Here is a 16,542-nt window from a genome sequence, read left to right on the forward strand (position 1 = left end):
CTCCATCCACAGTCACTTCACCAACCCGTGACGACGATGGAAGCACGTAACGATCGCAAAAGCGTTGAGCAATCGACGTGTTCAAGGGGAAAACGAGGGGAGGGAGGGAGGGGGTAGGAAAGCATTTTCAATGTAACAACAGTCTCTTATCAGGCCCGTTGCAATCAAACGGTGGTCCGCTTTTCGCCGGTCGAAAGAGAAATGAGCAGAAAACTGATGACGTCCATCGCCGTCCGACGTTCTACAAACACAATTACCATGAGTGTCAACTGCAGTGCCCTCCTCCACACACTCCTGCATATTCCCCCCTCTCGTACATGGTTCAAGTGCATTCCGTTGCATCCGTCGGTCGATCGATGCGCTTATGTTTTCCAGTTCCCTTTTCATCCTCCATCCAACTTACCTTCTTCTTCTCTAACACAAAATCAATTTCATTGTGCCATCGTTACATCGGTCTTTTTCGAACGTTTTAAATGTTATCTTTCGACGGCTCCAAAAATTCGGGACAGACATTGTCGCTTGTCTCGTCCCCCTCTCTCCCATCAACCTGGCTCCTATAGACGTACATCTGTGAAGTTTACGTCAGCCAGGCTCGATCTGGCCCGCACTCGAATCATGTGGGTACGCGTCACTTGAATGGCAGGTTCGCGATTTTTTCTTTCGATTGTTTTTATTTACTTTGTGAGAACGTGTGCGTTCATACGAACGCTCAAAAGCGACCCGATCCATCCCGCTCCATCCCCCGTTTGCCAAAAACAAACTCATTCGAACCATTTGATTGGAAGCTGCTGTTGCCGCGGTGCGCCATTTAATTATCGAACCGTATGCAAAACATGTGTTGGAGTGGAAAAGGGGGGTTCCCGAGTGGGGGGCGATTGACGTTCGAGTTTCACAGGTTACATCTAATCATTCTGACACGACCACATCACGGACGGTTCCAGAACAGTTTTGACGCACGACTATTTTTCACAACCATGCACTCTGAACGCGAATAATGTAGCACAAAGCGAGCGAGCTAGGACTGGGAGTCATTGCTGGAGGATGACTAAGCACCACCGGGAGAACTTCGAGGAAGTTGTTAACTAAGGTTACAATCACATGACAAACTACGCCCCATTTGCATTCCAGCGCGAAGCCTTAAAGCTCATCGTTAGTTATTTTTCTCTCGTCCATATAGTCTTTGGGCGACATTAGGCATGGGATGATTTCTATGAATTGCTCAACCCAATGCACCCCAACCAACCACCCACCATCATCATCACCGATGGGCGAGGGAGGCGGCTTGTAATAAATGCTTTGATGGTTTCGTATGACGCAAGTGAAGCTCCCGCGCACGCACGCACCTTTTTTTTAAGTAACACCCAAGGGTACATCAATCGATAAGGATTGTTGTCAGCTGTTTGGTAGCAGACGCTTGGCGGCCCAAGAGGAACCACTTTCAAGAAAATATTATTATTCAAACATCGAATGTCTCTACGACGCCCTGGATCCACAATCGGAAGCTAGAAGTCCCTTGTTATATTTTTTTCAACTCATAATTGGGCGTTGCTCAAAAAATAAATTAAAGGGTAGGATTACATTCTGGAGCGAATAAAATAAGAACGATATCATGCCAGAATGATACCCTCCGACATCACATGGTATGTTATTAAACCCTCCGTATGTATTAAGGATGACTTAAAGAGGAGATATCGGTAGAGTGGTTCAATAAAAAACAATAAATTTATTTACAACCCCACACAGATCCTCCACCTACACAAAAACTAAACGAAAAGGGCGAAACCTTCCCAGGTCGATCGATATAATTTATCGGTTGAAAAAAAAAGTGCAACATAGTTTTCCGCTCGTCCTCGTGACGTCATGAAGGAAAATATTCCAACCATCCACACACGGCAATGGTTTACAACAGTGTACCGGGGTTTAGTTGCATTGCATTTTGCGGGCGTAATGTAAACACCGTGCGGGTGGGAAAACCGAAACGGATAGAAAGTTCCATTTCCAATCGCAGCTCAACCACCAGGACCACCCACCCACACTGAGGCCGACCTCAGGGCGTGGGTGAATGGAAAATGCGGAGGAAAACCGCGTCCGAGATAATACTGCTCTTTCTCGCTTTCAACGTGTGTTGGCGTCAACAAAGTGGGAATCCCTTTGGGTCACGCGCACCACCACCTCTGTGTGGCTTCGCAATGTTGGCACTGAATATGTATGCATGATCATAAAACTGGCGAGCATTTGCCGCCGGGTCCCTCTCCCACCCCTCCTCGACTCCTTCGGCCGGTTTATTTTCAATGTGCGAAATCATGACCAGATTTGCCTTTGCTCAGCTTACAAAGTGCGAACGCCGAGCGCGCAAGTGAATGTAATAAAAAGCCAAATGATTCATAGTTCTAGGGGTAAGCCACGTGTTGTAGACGGCGTATCGTTGGTCGTTAGATAAAGAAATTGTTAAACGAAAACGAGCGACGATTAAAGCGTTTGTTCTTAGTCACATTCCACCAATCCACATCTCACATTCCACCGAAAGGCAGTAAGGGTTATCAGCAAAAATATCTAATCGGTTGATTTTTTCAGTTAAATAGCTCCTTCGTTGTGTTATCAGAACCAAATCGAATAGACGAAAAATACATATTACACATCAACGGTAAATTAGGAGAAATAATAAATACCACATAAGAAAATAAATTTGCTAAGAGCTGTTAAACGGATCCTGAGTTAAAATCCCAAATGGGCCAATAATCTCCTACAATTGTGAATCACAATCAGGCCTAATTTAATTTTACTTGCAGAGATAACTATAGTACAAACTGTATTCGATCCCAGATCCACTGATTTACGCATCAAACGGGAACCTTCAAACGGCAATTATTATTATTGCGCATCTCTGAACTCGACCCGCCGACAAGACAAACGGGTCTGACCGACAATCCTCCACCGTCCCTCCTTCTCCTTGCGGTTTGGTTGTTGTACGGTTTCGCTGTAAATATAGCTCTCAGCTGTGTGTCCCACACGCGCTCCCCCCTCGGAGTCGAGACTTGGTACGCACGCGCCCACACGAGTGGGAGTACTGTGGTGCAGGCAGCTCCCTAAGCTTCGGCAACAGTGTCAATGTACTGCAAACTGCGCCGCCTGATACACCACGACTACAACACAGACCATCAACACACAGCATCCACGGATCGAGAGGCTACAACGCCGCATCAGAATGGATAATCACGGGGCACCGGATGATCGTTTCGCTTCGATCGTTCAGAATCGCACAAGATCTATCAACCGATCTACGACGGGACGCGACGGAATTGCGCACAACGCCGACAGCAACCCCCGCTTCTCCTGACTCCCGACGGGTCGATTTCCGACGTTGTCAAACCGGGAACAGCATCCGGCGGAGGATGGGATCAGGATCGCGTGTACGGGAGGGTTGTTTCGCGCGTTGGTGTGTCGCTGTAGCCATCCACTCTGTGCTAGGTCACCTCTGCGAAAATGAACCGATCACGTCGTCCGCCTCCATCACGGCAGCACACGATCACTCTTCGTTTCCCTCGATCCATCTCCAGAGATCGCGTCGTTGTGTTGTAATACGATCTGCTATATGACGCTCGTCGCGTTGGTGCGCGATTCGCGCTACTAGCCGCCAGGGAGCGCTACGTGCGTTGTGTTATTTGCTAAATTGCGAACATGAAAATAGATCGCATCTTCACAATCCGCCACAATACGCCAACGCAGAGAGCGACTGAAGAAAAAAGTAGAACGACTAAAATGCTCCCCCCACCGGTAAAACTCGAGCAAAAACCAGCAACAGCCGGAAAATGGACGATATTTTTACGATCAGACCCCGTCGTCCCGAAAACAAAAACAAACAATCCAACATTTAGCCAAAGTGCACCCACAAACCTAGCGTGTGTTTCTCGTTTAAACTCTGTTTTTTTTCGCTTTACCTCATTATCGCGGCCATTTCGAGGCTGGAAAATTCACAGAGAACGTACGTTTGTGCATTGATGCACAAACTCCGAGATGAGATGTACCAATTGTACAACAACAGAACTCATGATCTCCTCCTTCCTGCTCTCCAAGATAGACACTCTAAGGGGGTAAGATAAGTATGGTAGACATTTCCCTTTATTGTACTCTTATCGTGTCTTGATAGTACGATAGCAATGGAGTAGGCAACATTTACTATACTATCACTCGAATGACTAATGTTTATAATACCAACAGAAAACCGCCTTTCCTTTGGGGGAGATAAAAAAAACCTTCGGGTGTTAAATCAACCGCAATATGACAAAACCCTTTTGCGGCAGAGAACACAACAAACACACACAAAAACCAAGACAAAACTAGACGGGGCTACAAACAAATCCCCGCTGAGGGACCCGGGGTTGGAAATGGTTCCCCGGTGTTGTTTGAGGTAGTAGCGATTGTGTAAATTTTCTGCATTGCGCAGGTGCCAGTAGATAAACAGAAATGAGGCCACCACAAGAAGACGAACACTACACACTCGATGGCAAGGTCTTCTTGTCTATAAGCTAGCGGAAATATGATGGGGGAAGGAAAATTCAAGGAAAATAGGTGAACATCCCGGCGATATACAAAGCTGGCCTCTCTTGAGTGTGTTTGGTTGGTGGTTACTGATTCATCGTAGAACTGTAGATACTTACATCAGAGTTTGCCTTCCCAGAACCAGAAAGAACTCCGCAGCAAACGATGGACGTTTGTCGACGAAGGCGTATCTTAAAATCCTTTCAAGTGCCCTTCAAACGGAGGACGGATGTCTATACAACGCAGATCCTCCTATCAAACACGATCAAGGATCTCTCGTATCACAAAAGGATCACACTTTTTCACACTTTTGGGTCTTGTGCATCAAGAGTCACTACTTTCCCATATGGAACACCACCGCTTAACTCCTCATGTAACGCTCTCCTTGAAGAAAGCCTGCGGTCGTCTCCTGGTCACAACAGACTGGATTCGGGTAATGTCTTCAAAATCTCGCACACTGGTGCGCAGGTGGATCAACAGATCGTTTGGACAGCAGCACCCGCTTCTTCTTCGGCTCCGGTGCGATCGAGCAACAACGGCAGAGTGATGCTGCAGCTGCTGCGGCTGAGGATGATGTTGTGACGGTGGAACAATTTTGGGACACTGCCCCTTACTGTCAATCATGTAAGAAAGGACGGTTCGCGCGCCGGCTCGGTGTTTGTCTTTGGCTTCGGCGAATTTGCGTTGTACTAGAGTAGTTCGCGCGTCGCTGTCGCTGATTTCAAATCTGATCTTCTTGCTGTTTATAGGAAGAGTTCCCTTTCGTTCTGAACGAGCTTTCTTTTCAAAACAAAACGCCTAACGCGATCCTTTGCGCACTCTCTTCTTGTTCCTCGCGCACTTGTTTCTATATCAGTAATCAGCCTAGTTCTAGTTCACAGAATCTGCTGATAACAAGGAATTTCCTTTGCGTTTGAGGTTTGTTTCATGCAAAGAAGGAATTCACTTTGAACGTTTTTTTTTAAATAAAATTATTCAACACACATAATGGATTTCTGTTTTCGATGGGCTATTAACCAAATTCTTCACACACAGGCACATCGATCGTAACATCATATGATGTGAAACAAGTTTGAAAAAACCGCGGATTTCCCATGAAAGGCTCTCCCAGTTTTAATCTCTAATGCTGCCGGATGTGGTGAAATAAAATAAGACACCCGATGCTTTTGAGTCACCGATGAAGACTGTACTGTGCGAACTCCTCATCAGCCTACCTTAACAACTTAACTGGGTGGTGGGAAGATGGTTTAATGCCAGACGAGACACTGATCCCGCACACCCACAGTGCAACTTAACCATGGCGGTTGTTCACGTCATCCGTAGAAGGTGGAGTAGAGGACAGGGTGGTTGGGGAGCCGGAGCCAGGGCACGAGTTCGCGACTGTGGATGTGCGACTTACGACCAATGGCGCAATGGGGGAAAGGGGAGGACGTGGTGGAGACTGTGTACACATTACCAGCCAACCACAATCACAAGATTCGTGACCGGATCTTCCCTTCCCTCCCTGGTTCCATCCCCCTCTCTGTAGTGGCATCTAAGGGGACAACAACAGTGACAACTCACATTCACTAACGTTTTAGGCGAACGCGCGAGGAATTCCGCCTCAGATCCTCAGCTCGTTTGATTGGTGACGGTGGCGGCGGCGCCGGCCAACATACAAACACAAACCTACAGACCGTGGATGAGCGTTAGAAATATTCCTCAAGCGTAACAAACGAAACACATCCCTAGACGTCTTATGTGAACGTGAAGGCGAAGCTGTTGGGATTCTCATAGAGTCCGATCGTAAGGCCGGTTTGTGAAGTGTGCTCACACTCTGCTCTGCTACTCGAACGTGGTTGAGTGGCCACCCTCCGGCCTATCGGACACATCTATAAAAAAGCCGGTTCGAGCGATCCGAGCTGCCAGTTGACGCTGGGCGCTCCACGAAACCGGAAGCGTTTCGTCAAGAAATGTCTAGAAATCGTTTTATGTTACAATGTGGCAATGAAATATGATGCCATATTGTGAATACCCGACAATGCTTGAATCTTCTCTCCAATGCTCTCGCTTACTTAAATTAGTTGTAGCTTGTGTAAAATACCACAAATACTACTCTTACAACCTAAATCTTGCATGAACTCTAGGCATTAAGAGCTGGTCTCAAAGTCTGGTGTCTTCTTTTCTTACTCGGTCCGGAAATTCTTTTCCATAAACATTCCGTTAGGCATATCAAGTGCACTTTTCAACGCCGGGACGCGACCACCGACCAACAATCTTGCATCGTCTATCGATAACTGGCGCCGGAGAATGCGACATCTTATCAGTTAGCAACCGACCGAACTGATTTGGAGCCTACATCGTAGTCCGGCTACAAGAGAGGGAGAACAAGACTATACACCGAGTGGCATAAGGTTTTTTTTCCTCCGCACATGTTTCTAAGGCCAAATTTTGTTAAAGTCTAGAAAGCTCTAGAGTTGCGAGCGTGACTCACTATCTCTACAGGGCTGTGGATTTTCTACTGTTCTCCACTACATGACCGATATGAAAATTAGCTCAAATTGAACGCGTACCTCCCTGATTCCCACCACCTCCTCCACAACAGCGTTATTTCTTTATCAAACGAGGCGTGTGTGACCAGTGCCTCGAACGATCGAGAACGACTAACGTCACCGATCAACGGCCCCACATTCCCGAATTGATTGGCATGTATTGCGCTACGGGGACGATGGTGGCGTAAGACTATCCCTCCTTTTCTCGATGATCAGAAGCGCTCAGACGTAAACAACGTGCAAACACAGATGGACAGCAGCTTCGCTTTCTTCAGGTCGGGGATGTCAGCAATCTTCTGGTGTAGCAGAGGTCGCCCGGCGGTCGCAACGCTTTGCGCATTCGATGCAGGTGCAATCCCTCAGGCACGGGGCTGTTGGCCACGATCCGCGCTCGTGTGACACTCGTCAGATGACAGGACGGGTGGAAAGGATGCAATTTTTAGAACGGCTCCACGCTGATTGATTTGAAGATCACCGTCAGAGTACGGACGTCGTGCGCGGGAGTGGCGCTTCCGTTTGGGAAAACAGTACCAGCAATTAATAATAATACGATCCCCGCCGGTGAGAAAGTGGAAAGTACCGAGAACATAAAACAAAACCATCTCACCGGATGATGTATTGGCAGAAGTTTACGTGGCGATACTAATCTACATCCCACAGTACTTTGATGCCAAAAACCAACCCCATCGTCATATTCTAGTGGCAAACATTTATGGCCCTTCATGTCCTACGTGAGGTTTCCCACGAGAAGATTGTACAGAATTTTGCCATCGTGCACATTTATTACCGCATTAATTTAGCCACACAGCTGACGACAGAAATACAACCATGGCGCACCAAACACCACCAGTTGTGTTTGCTAAATTGTAGCAATCCTACAAGTGACTCAAGCAATTATTGCACACCCTTACAAAATACGACTTACGAAGAGAATTATATTATTATGCAATCCGCTCAGCCACAGCGAGCGTGTATGTACGAATCAGCGAAAATGTCTTACTTCACTCCAACCGCCTCCAGTTGCAAAAGTATTTACAATTATTCGACGAATTCGAAACAGTTTAGCCAAGTTCGATCAAGCGGAAACTAACTCAAATTACTCGCCATAAGCAAAAGGCGGCAGCGAAAACCACACGTCGGCCACAAATGGCAGCGAATAATTGCACCCAAAGCGTGTGTCATTTAAAACGGGTTCTAGGGGTAGTAGAGGCTGTGACCGTGGATGTTGGTGGCAGGGTGGAAGGAACACAACGCCATCCGCGCCACTTTTAATTGCTTGCAGGTCCCCCGACTGGCGGGCACCGCCGCATTTACTCGGGTAATTTCAGCGAGCTGACATCTGAAATGGGGCAGCCACAAGCGGGATTGATGCGATTCTACAGTTTCCGCAAACGTCCGAAAGTGTAAACAACGCGCAGTGGACAGACAAAACATAAACACCGCGCGATGCCTTTATGATGATGGAGAAGCCCGCCGCTGTTGGTGAGAAGTCTCTGTCACTGTCATGAATCATGCGAGGATAAAGGCGAGAAGACCGAACAAGGAACAATTGCATTGAAAGATTAACCTATTAAAAACAAATACCAAACTCCTACACACCCGCTAACTAAACTGAACACGGTTTGTTCCATCGGTCGGTCTTAAAATAAAATCCGCTGATGTCATCAACTTCAGAAATCAATCAAGCGAATTAAGTTACAGAAACATTTGACGCCCGCTCATCATCCAGCGAATCCGGCTGCGGAATACTTGCTGCTGCCAACACAACATTTCTCCTTTCTCCGACGCGCAATTGCGAAATTTGCCAGCGCAAAACTGCAGCTGCTTCAATCAAAAACCGGGAAATTGAACGAGCGGAGGGAGAAACCCCCGAAAGGGCAGAGAAGTGGTAACTCCGGCGCGGTTCGGAAATCGTAAAGGTCGTAACACGAGCGACCATTTTCGAGTGGGCATGTCAATTTGGCCTGAGTAGTACAGGATCCTTCCGACCGTAAGAGGTCGGAAATGTGAGGAACGTGAAGATGGACTCACTGTTGAGGATGGTGGCAGGAAGCACTTTCGCGGCATTACCGGCTCGTGTCTTGTCTCGTTACCGACGACAACGAAGACGACGACATCATTTAACGATCGATTTGGTTGCATAATTGCATCAACTCGTTACAGAAGATGGAAGGGAGAAAGTGGCAAGCAGGGTTGGTAGGATATGCAGATTTTTGTTTCCGTTAGCATTCGGACAAGTTTCCCATTAAATTAGCTTTGGCCGAGAAAGATCTTGGATTTCTGTCGTACAGAAACGTTGAAAACAGATGAGGTCAACATGCCACACACTGCTAATGGTATGGATGACGACCCACGATTATGGTTTTGGCAATAGAGTGCTAATAACAATCCTGACACGAAACAGCACAACCGAACTAGTGATGAGAAAATACGATCTACGGTAGGACTGCATCCGGCCAAACCAGATCTGACTTGGAATCGATCCTCCCGATCCGATATAAATCCCTGATGTCCGATGTATAAATCCAGATACAAGATCTCCACTCAGCTTCTGGATTCTAGAGAATCTAAATCTGCATTCTATATCAGGGTATTAGGAATATCTAAATTCTATAACTAAATTTGGACTCTAACCCTCGATCACTCTCGATCTGTATTCAGAGAATCGGAGTTCTCAGGAGATCTAAATCCGGATTCTGAATCTGGATGGATCCAAAGCGATCCAACAAGGGCACAAAATACCAGAATCCTATCCAAATCCCGCTCCCGAACCCTAAACCGGACGATGATTTATAATACGATTCTAGCCTTTTCCTAACACGCCATTTAGCTTGTCAACTGTACCTTGGTTCTTTTCTTAGGTAGAATGCGACACACGCGAAATGTACCTTCGAACTTTACCCCTTCGACATTGAACGTGTGGACGTACGGAATAATTCTTTTCTATTTTCTAACCTCCGGTACCTCCTTTAGTGGTAGCAATCCACCCGCCACAAGCAAAACCCCAGGACCAGGAACTAGGATCATTTTTAGCCTCGCGTGACACTAGGGCTTTTGCCTGAAGTTGCTTAAAATAAATCCACTCGCGAGTCGGATGTCCGGCTCGTGCCTGGCATGGCTTTACGAAGGGATCAGCATCGGGTTCAGGTCGCGACTTCGTGCTATGATGAATCCGATCCTTTTTTACCGTCGCAGCCGTAAGTTAGCCACGCGCAAACTAACTGCATTTGCCACGTTCGAGGTCAAAGCATTTCGTTTCAGATACGACCAATTGATTGTTCTTCAAACGTATTCCCTGGTGAATATAAACTTGATAATATTTTCGATTATGTGAACGTGTGGTAGACGTAAACAAAAAGTGAAACCGTATACCGGTGTCTATGCGCTAACGTTTCTGGTCGTTCTCATCAGAACAACTTCTTACACTCGGTGGCTTTATGAAAAAATGCTGACCACTGACTTTTCTTTTTTAAACCCAAACAACGACGGATCGTATCCGTTGAAGGTCTATATTCCCGGTATCGTTTAGAGGCAACAGTTTCTTGACACGTGTGACCAAAGCATAGACGTCATCTGTTTATCGACGCTGTTACTAGGCTGGAAAAGTACTGCCCATTTAGCGCCAACACGACGTAAATATATCGGACCCAGACGCATCGTTTGCAACAATGCTCCATCGAGAAAATATTGATTGAAAAAATGAAAAACACCTTACAAGCGGCAACAATTACGTGTATTCACCGAACAATTTTGCCACTCGGCTGGCTGTTGGTGAAGTGAAGGTGTTTACTTTCTGGGTTTGGGTGGAAACATTTTGCCACACATTTTACGACAATCCCACCGACATTGGCGCAATACATTTTATGATTGTTGCACAATCCGAACGAACATTTCGCAGCCACGGGGGCAGAGAGATGTAAACATTGCACAAGGCCAAAAGAACACCGACAGCGGATGTGTGCGATTCTTTTTTATCCATTTTATATCTGAAACACACAGAACGTGTTCAGATAACCGTGCAAAATGTAGTGTTCAAGTCGGAACGCGAGACAACAACAAAAAAAGCAACAGAACTATACGCGATCTACTAAAAACAAATGACTTCAGACCAAGTTCGAGATAAGCGGCTTTACGGCACACAACAATGGCCACTGCACCGTTCACGCACCGTCGGCTAAGAAAAAAGGCGTATCGAAGACGTTTACGAGTGAGTGCAAAAATGACCCATCCTTCCGATTGAAGAATTTTTACGTTGATATTGTGGATCGTTTGCATCCACGTTCACAACCAACAATGTTGCTTGATTATTTTCTCCTTCTTGTTTAAATTTATCTCCCACTACACCCAAGGACAATTGAGGAACCTTGTGAACGCGGTCGAAAAAGAATTGAAACAGAATGAAATCCACCATTAGAGGTTGATTCGTAAAATCACATTATGCAAAATGGGGACGGAAACGGAAACATCGATTAGCGGTTGGAAATGGAGCATTGGTGGGAAGGAAAATTAGGTTAGCGGCATAAGAAATGGGTTTTTCTTTTCGATTCTTCCGCTTTGCTCACATTCAAGATGATGCCGAGGGGGCAAGCAGCGCAATTCTAAAATTATATCTAACCCAAGCAAATGTGGGTTAAAATTAATGTTTTCTTCTCTCAACAATATTAGATAAACAGATGATCTTCTAACGAAAGTCGGGTGCTAATTTATCCCTTCCAGGTTAAGCAAAACACTCTCAGACACCAACGAAAGGAATTACGCGTTGGTCGATTAGTCAGAAACCAGTTCGGGCCCCGTAGACCCTGGCCGTAGACTTACATTTCTTCACACGTTGGCACGTCCTTAACTGAAACCTCTTGCTTAGCGCACAACAATGTCGTTTAGAGGCCCCCCCGAGGGCACGTTTTCCGGGAGGCCATCGTGGTCGCCTGGAAACAATCGTCTAATACACAACCGCCGTTGGTTGCGCACACGAGGCCGGCCACAACGAGCTGACGAGAGCATAACGGAAGAAAATTGTCACCAGCCGCTGCTGCCACGTGCAATCATCATCAACGGCCGGAAAGGAAACTGCTGCTCCAGAGCCCGTCACGCCAACCCCTACACACAGGCCGGCAAATGAAACAACGTTCATCGCCACGCCACGTCCTTTTTTCCTGTTTGGTGCAAAAATTCACGTTGCACGCGCACTATAAAAAGGTCAATCCATGAAACCATGGATGATTGCAGAAAGTATATAAACGTGACCCTAGACGTTCTTCTTCAAAGGCATGACTTAGCATGATATAAAATACTTCTCGTAAGTTATTCGATTCTAAAACTCCTTCGAGAATCAACAAACACGCTGCACGAATGCCGCCGCCGTGGGCTAATTATTGTTTCCGTTAGTAATTATATCATCCTCCGTTAATCAAAACGATCAGAAAGTATTGTCCATATTGTCACGAATAAACAAACCAAAAGCCCGCAGGACACGAAGGCATTCCAGTGCCGTGGCACGTGATGCAACAAACTAAACTTATCCTCTTCGCCAGAGCCGAACAAACACGAAAAGTTGTTGCCAGTGTAACAAAATATCAAATGGCACGCGAAATCGTTTCGACAGAAAATGAGCCCTCCTGGCTTATCCCCTTTTCCTTCCCCGCTCTCTGGTTCGATACAGAACGCAATACCAATCCCCCGCGCGACGGGACGGACACGGCAAGGACATCCGGTGTTATCGATTTTCTGTATGTCCGGTTATTTTTATCAAACTCCGCCGAGTCCCCGAGTAGCACGCCGTCGTAGAATGTAACATTTGACCTTTGTTGATCCTTCCATCCGCCGATTGGCATCGAGTAGAAACGCTTCTTATCCTCCAATTTCCTCCAGAGAAACATTTTATCCATTTTAATACCGACGGAGGAGACGCGCATCGGTCTCGATACGACGAAGCCACTTAGGAAAGGCGGCAACCAGACGGGGCTGGTCGGAAGATACACCCTGGGCCCCGGGTGCGTGATGGGTTCAATTAATGGTTTGATGGATGTTTTTCGTCAGTCAGGGGCACTTACCTAAAAAGAGATAAAAGCAAAGGAAAGGGGGAATTATTACGAGTTTTCTTGACGTGCCGTTGAGGCTATCGTTGCTATCTGGAAGAGAATGAGTTGTTCTTATTTGCTGATGAAGGAATTTCCAAAGAATTGTTCATCAACACTGAATGATGACCATCGATTAGGATTTAACTGTGTTTACCTTTGACATATTAAAAAAAAGATAAACGTCTTCAACTCAAGAGGAAATTCAAAAACTCGAGAGGAAAACCCCTATTTTCACTGCCATGCCATGCAAACCCAAGCTCAACTGCCTTATGGTTCTAGAAACATGACTTGAAATGAAACTCAACACAAAGTGTATTGACTTCACGTCAAAGTTCAACGTTCTCCCTTTTCCTTGAAGGTAGGAAAATGAGGAGGCACGAACAAGAAATACGTCGTCTGCGTTGCAGGCATTCAGGTCCCACCCCGCGATCGGCATCGGCCACGTTTCCCACGATCCCACGACGCCCGATCGCCCGAGCAGGATCATTCAACTTTGCGAAATATCGAACAAAAAACAGGATCCCCGAGACGCGCGCTTCTTTAGAAGAGTATCATACCAGAACAAGAGAAAGGCGGGAACAAAATTACACGGAGCATAGGAGCCCAAAAACAAAGCGAAAATTGCAAACTACCACACACAGTCAAGCCCAAGTGCATCGTCGCCGTCGTGTGCATGCACCAATGCATCTTGGGGCCAAAAGAGAACCAGCACAAGTCTGTTGCATTTCGTATGCTTCACCCTTTCGGGTTCAAGGTACCCCAGAGGATCGCGCCGCGAAAGAGTATGGGTGAACAGCTTAGGGGTTTGAATGATTGAAACCTGTGGCATTTCAAAGTTTTGTGAATGCATGCGTCAATTAGAACGCATTGTTTCGTTTTAAGGATCACGTATCGAGATCGTGAAGCTGAACAAGATGAAACACTATCTGATTCTTTCAAGATATTCAAGATCTTGAACAGACAATGTTCCGGAAATTGATATGCTCGAAGTTTTTTTTTTAATATCAAAATCATGCACATTAATTAAGTCTGAATTTATTAGCGAAATCAATGTTAGAAATTAAAGCAATCGTAAAACAACCTCCAACAATCTCTCAAAGCAACTCTCCCTCAAGATCACGATCATAGAGGCCTCTTGAAATGCTTGAAATATGAATGCTCCAGAATTTTTGGCAATCAACCAAACAACCAGATCGTTGCTCCGACAAATCACAAGATCGTTGCTCCAACGTTCCTTGCGTTTTTCGAACCCCTGCCCATGTCCGTGCGGTCCGTGAGTGATGTGATCTTCGTTTTCCACAAACCATTGCTTTATTCTTTTCCACTTTAATGCAAAGGAGAACACAGCGCACCACAGGAAGAGGGAAGCTCGCTCGATGGAACATGTTGCAAAAATAAAGAACAAGAAAAACAACGCAGGACAATGACCTGGCTCAAGGTTACCCCCCTCTCCCGGGACGGCATTTGTGTTTGAATTTTCTTCCCTTACCATTGCACGCATCGGGAAGGGTTCATTCGCATGCTTTTTCCATCCCGGTTTGGGTCGACGATCGCGCAAAATTGCACCAACATGGAGGGGGAGGAGTTGAGGGCCGGGCGGAACATATGAGAATGCTTTGTATTCCAGCAGCGGCACGGCGAACCTCTGGGCAAGGAATGTAATGCTAGCTAGTCGCCGTACAAAGACACTTCCGGTAGCATCTCGCGTTTGCGTATGAACGTTAATACCGCCGACAAACCAACCGCACGCACCATGTGGAAGGAGGGGGAAGGGGCAGACACGGGTTCAACGGTCTTCTGCCAGGTTTTTTGGAAAGACCTTTTTCCATCAAAGGCCTGAAATTGAGTTTAATTTGGGGCTGGGAAGTAGAGAGGCAGACAGCAGAGATCGCAATCGTCTGGGCCAGTTTTTGGTTGAAATTTAATCTGTACAGTGCGTTTCAAATAATGCTCACTACCTCAAAACGTGGATCATTCGAATGTTTCTGAAAAAATGAGCATGAATGTTATATTAGATGCCGAAAATGAAATTATTTTGAAACCATACAATTTACTCACGAAATATTTTATTCAACAGACAAACCCACAATTCAGCTAGAGACTGGCTCTTTTTTGAGACACACTGTTCCGATCTTTTCGTAAAAAGGGGAATCAATTTTGCAACGATTTTGCCCGTCGCTATTCGCGCGCCGCTGAAATTTAGAAGGGGTCGCGACGGAACGCATTCGTCCGGGGTTTTTCAAACGAAACAGAAAGGTTGGTCGGTCCAGCCTTTCGACAGGGGAACAGGAGGCCTGTGTCCTCTGTCTAGACGTATAAAAAATGCTGTAACGTTAACCGGAGGGGAACGCATGGAAAGCTGAGAACGCTGGACCGAAAGTGTGCAAAATAAAATAGGGGGAAAAGGCGACAAAATCGTGGCCGGGGTTCATCATTATTCCAGATGCAGATCCGGGAAGCTACGAGTGCAACGGAGGGGTTAGTGTATACAGGACGCACCATGTGGCTCTTTTTCTATGGTGGATTGAATCCTAATGAGAAATTACATCAGGGGACGGTAAATGTCATACACATATGAACCGAACCATTCCGATCGATACGATCATAAATTGATTAAATTTCACCCGATGTTCTTCTATTTGAACCACCTTATTTGATTTGACAAATTTTAAAAAGGTTTGAGTACAAAATTAAAAATCTTCCGATTAAATATAAACGTTTTAATAACGCCAAGGGATTTGTTTATGTAGAAATAGTCGATGTGATGATCGAATGTACCATTGGAAGTGCATATAAATCATTTCAAACTGGTCCCACATTGCCTAACAAACATCTACCCACGAATTGAACTTCTGGATGACGCAATTTGGGTTGTTTAGTTTTCACCATGATATTCTTCCCATCTCCCCGCACAAAAGCATGCATTAATGGTATGACATTGGTACAGCAAAACCGAACACGATCTTTGGTGACACATGCAACGTTCGCGAACGAAACAATTTATCACACATGCCATCCTATCCTATTCTTGGAACTGGTAAATCACAAAACTCCCTCCTCCCTTGCCGGCGCCATTTAACATGTTTGGACCGGAATATTGCGAAGGAATTGCATCAGCCGATTGGGCCGAATGTTTATCGAAAGTAAACAACATAACTGGAGAGTATGGTTCCAGAGAAGAACATATTATTGTGCACTGTGAAATTCTTCTACAGACTTTCCGATGGTGTTTTATTCAATAAACACTATAACATGTTGATATACAGTCCGACGAGTCGTGCGAGGCTTTGCCTATGGGCAATTTCATATGGCTCAGAATTCAGAAGAGAATAACTTAACAACTGAACAAATGCGTTTCCAAACGCTTGAGCATGATTATAGCACCGAGCCACCTT

This window comes from Anopheles ziemanni, chromosome 2, assembly GCF_943734765.1.
Source record: "Anopheles ziemanni chromosome 2, idAnoZiCoDA_A2_x.2, whole genome shotgun sequence".
Lineage (NCBI taxonomy): Eukaryota > Metazoa > Arthropoda > Insecta > Diptera > Culicidae > Anopheles > Anopheles ziemanni.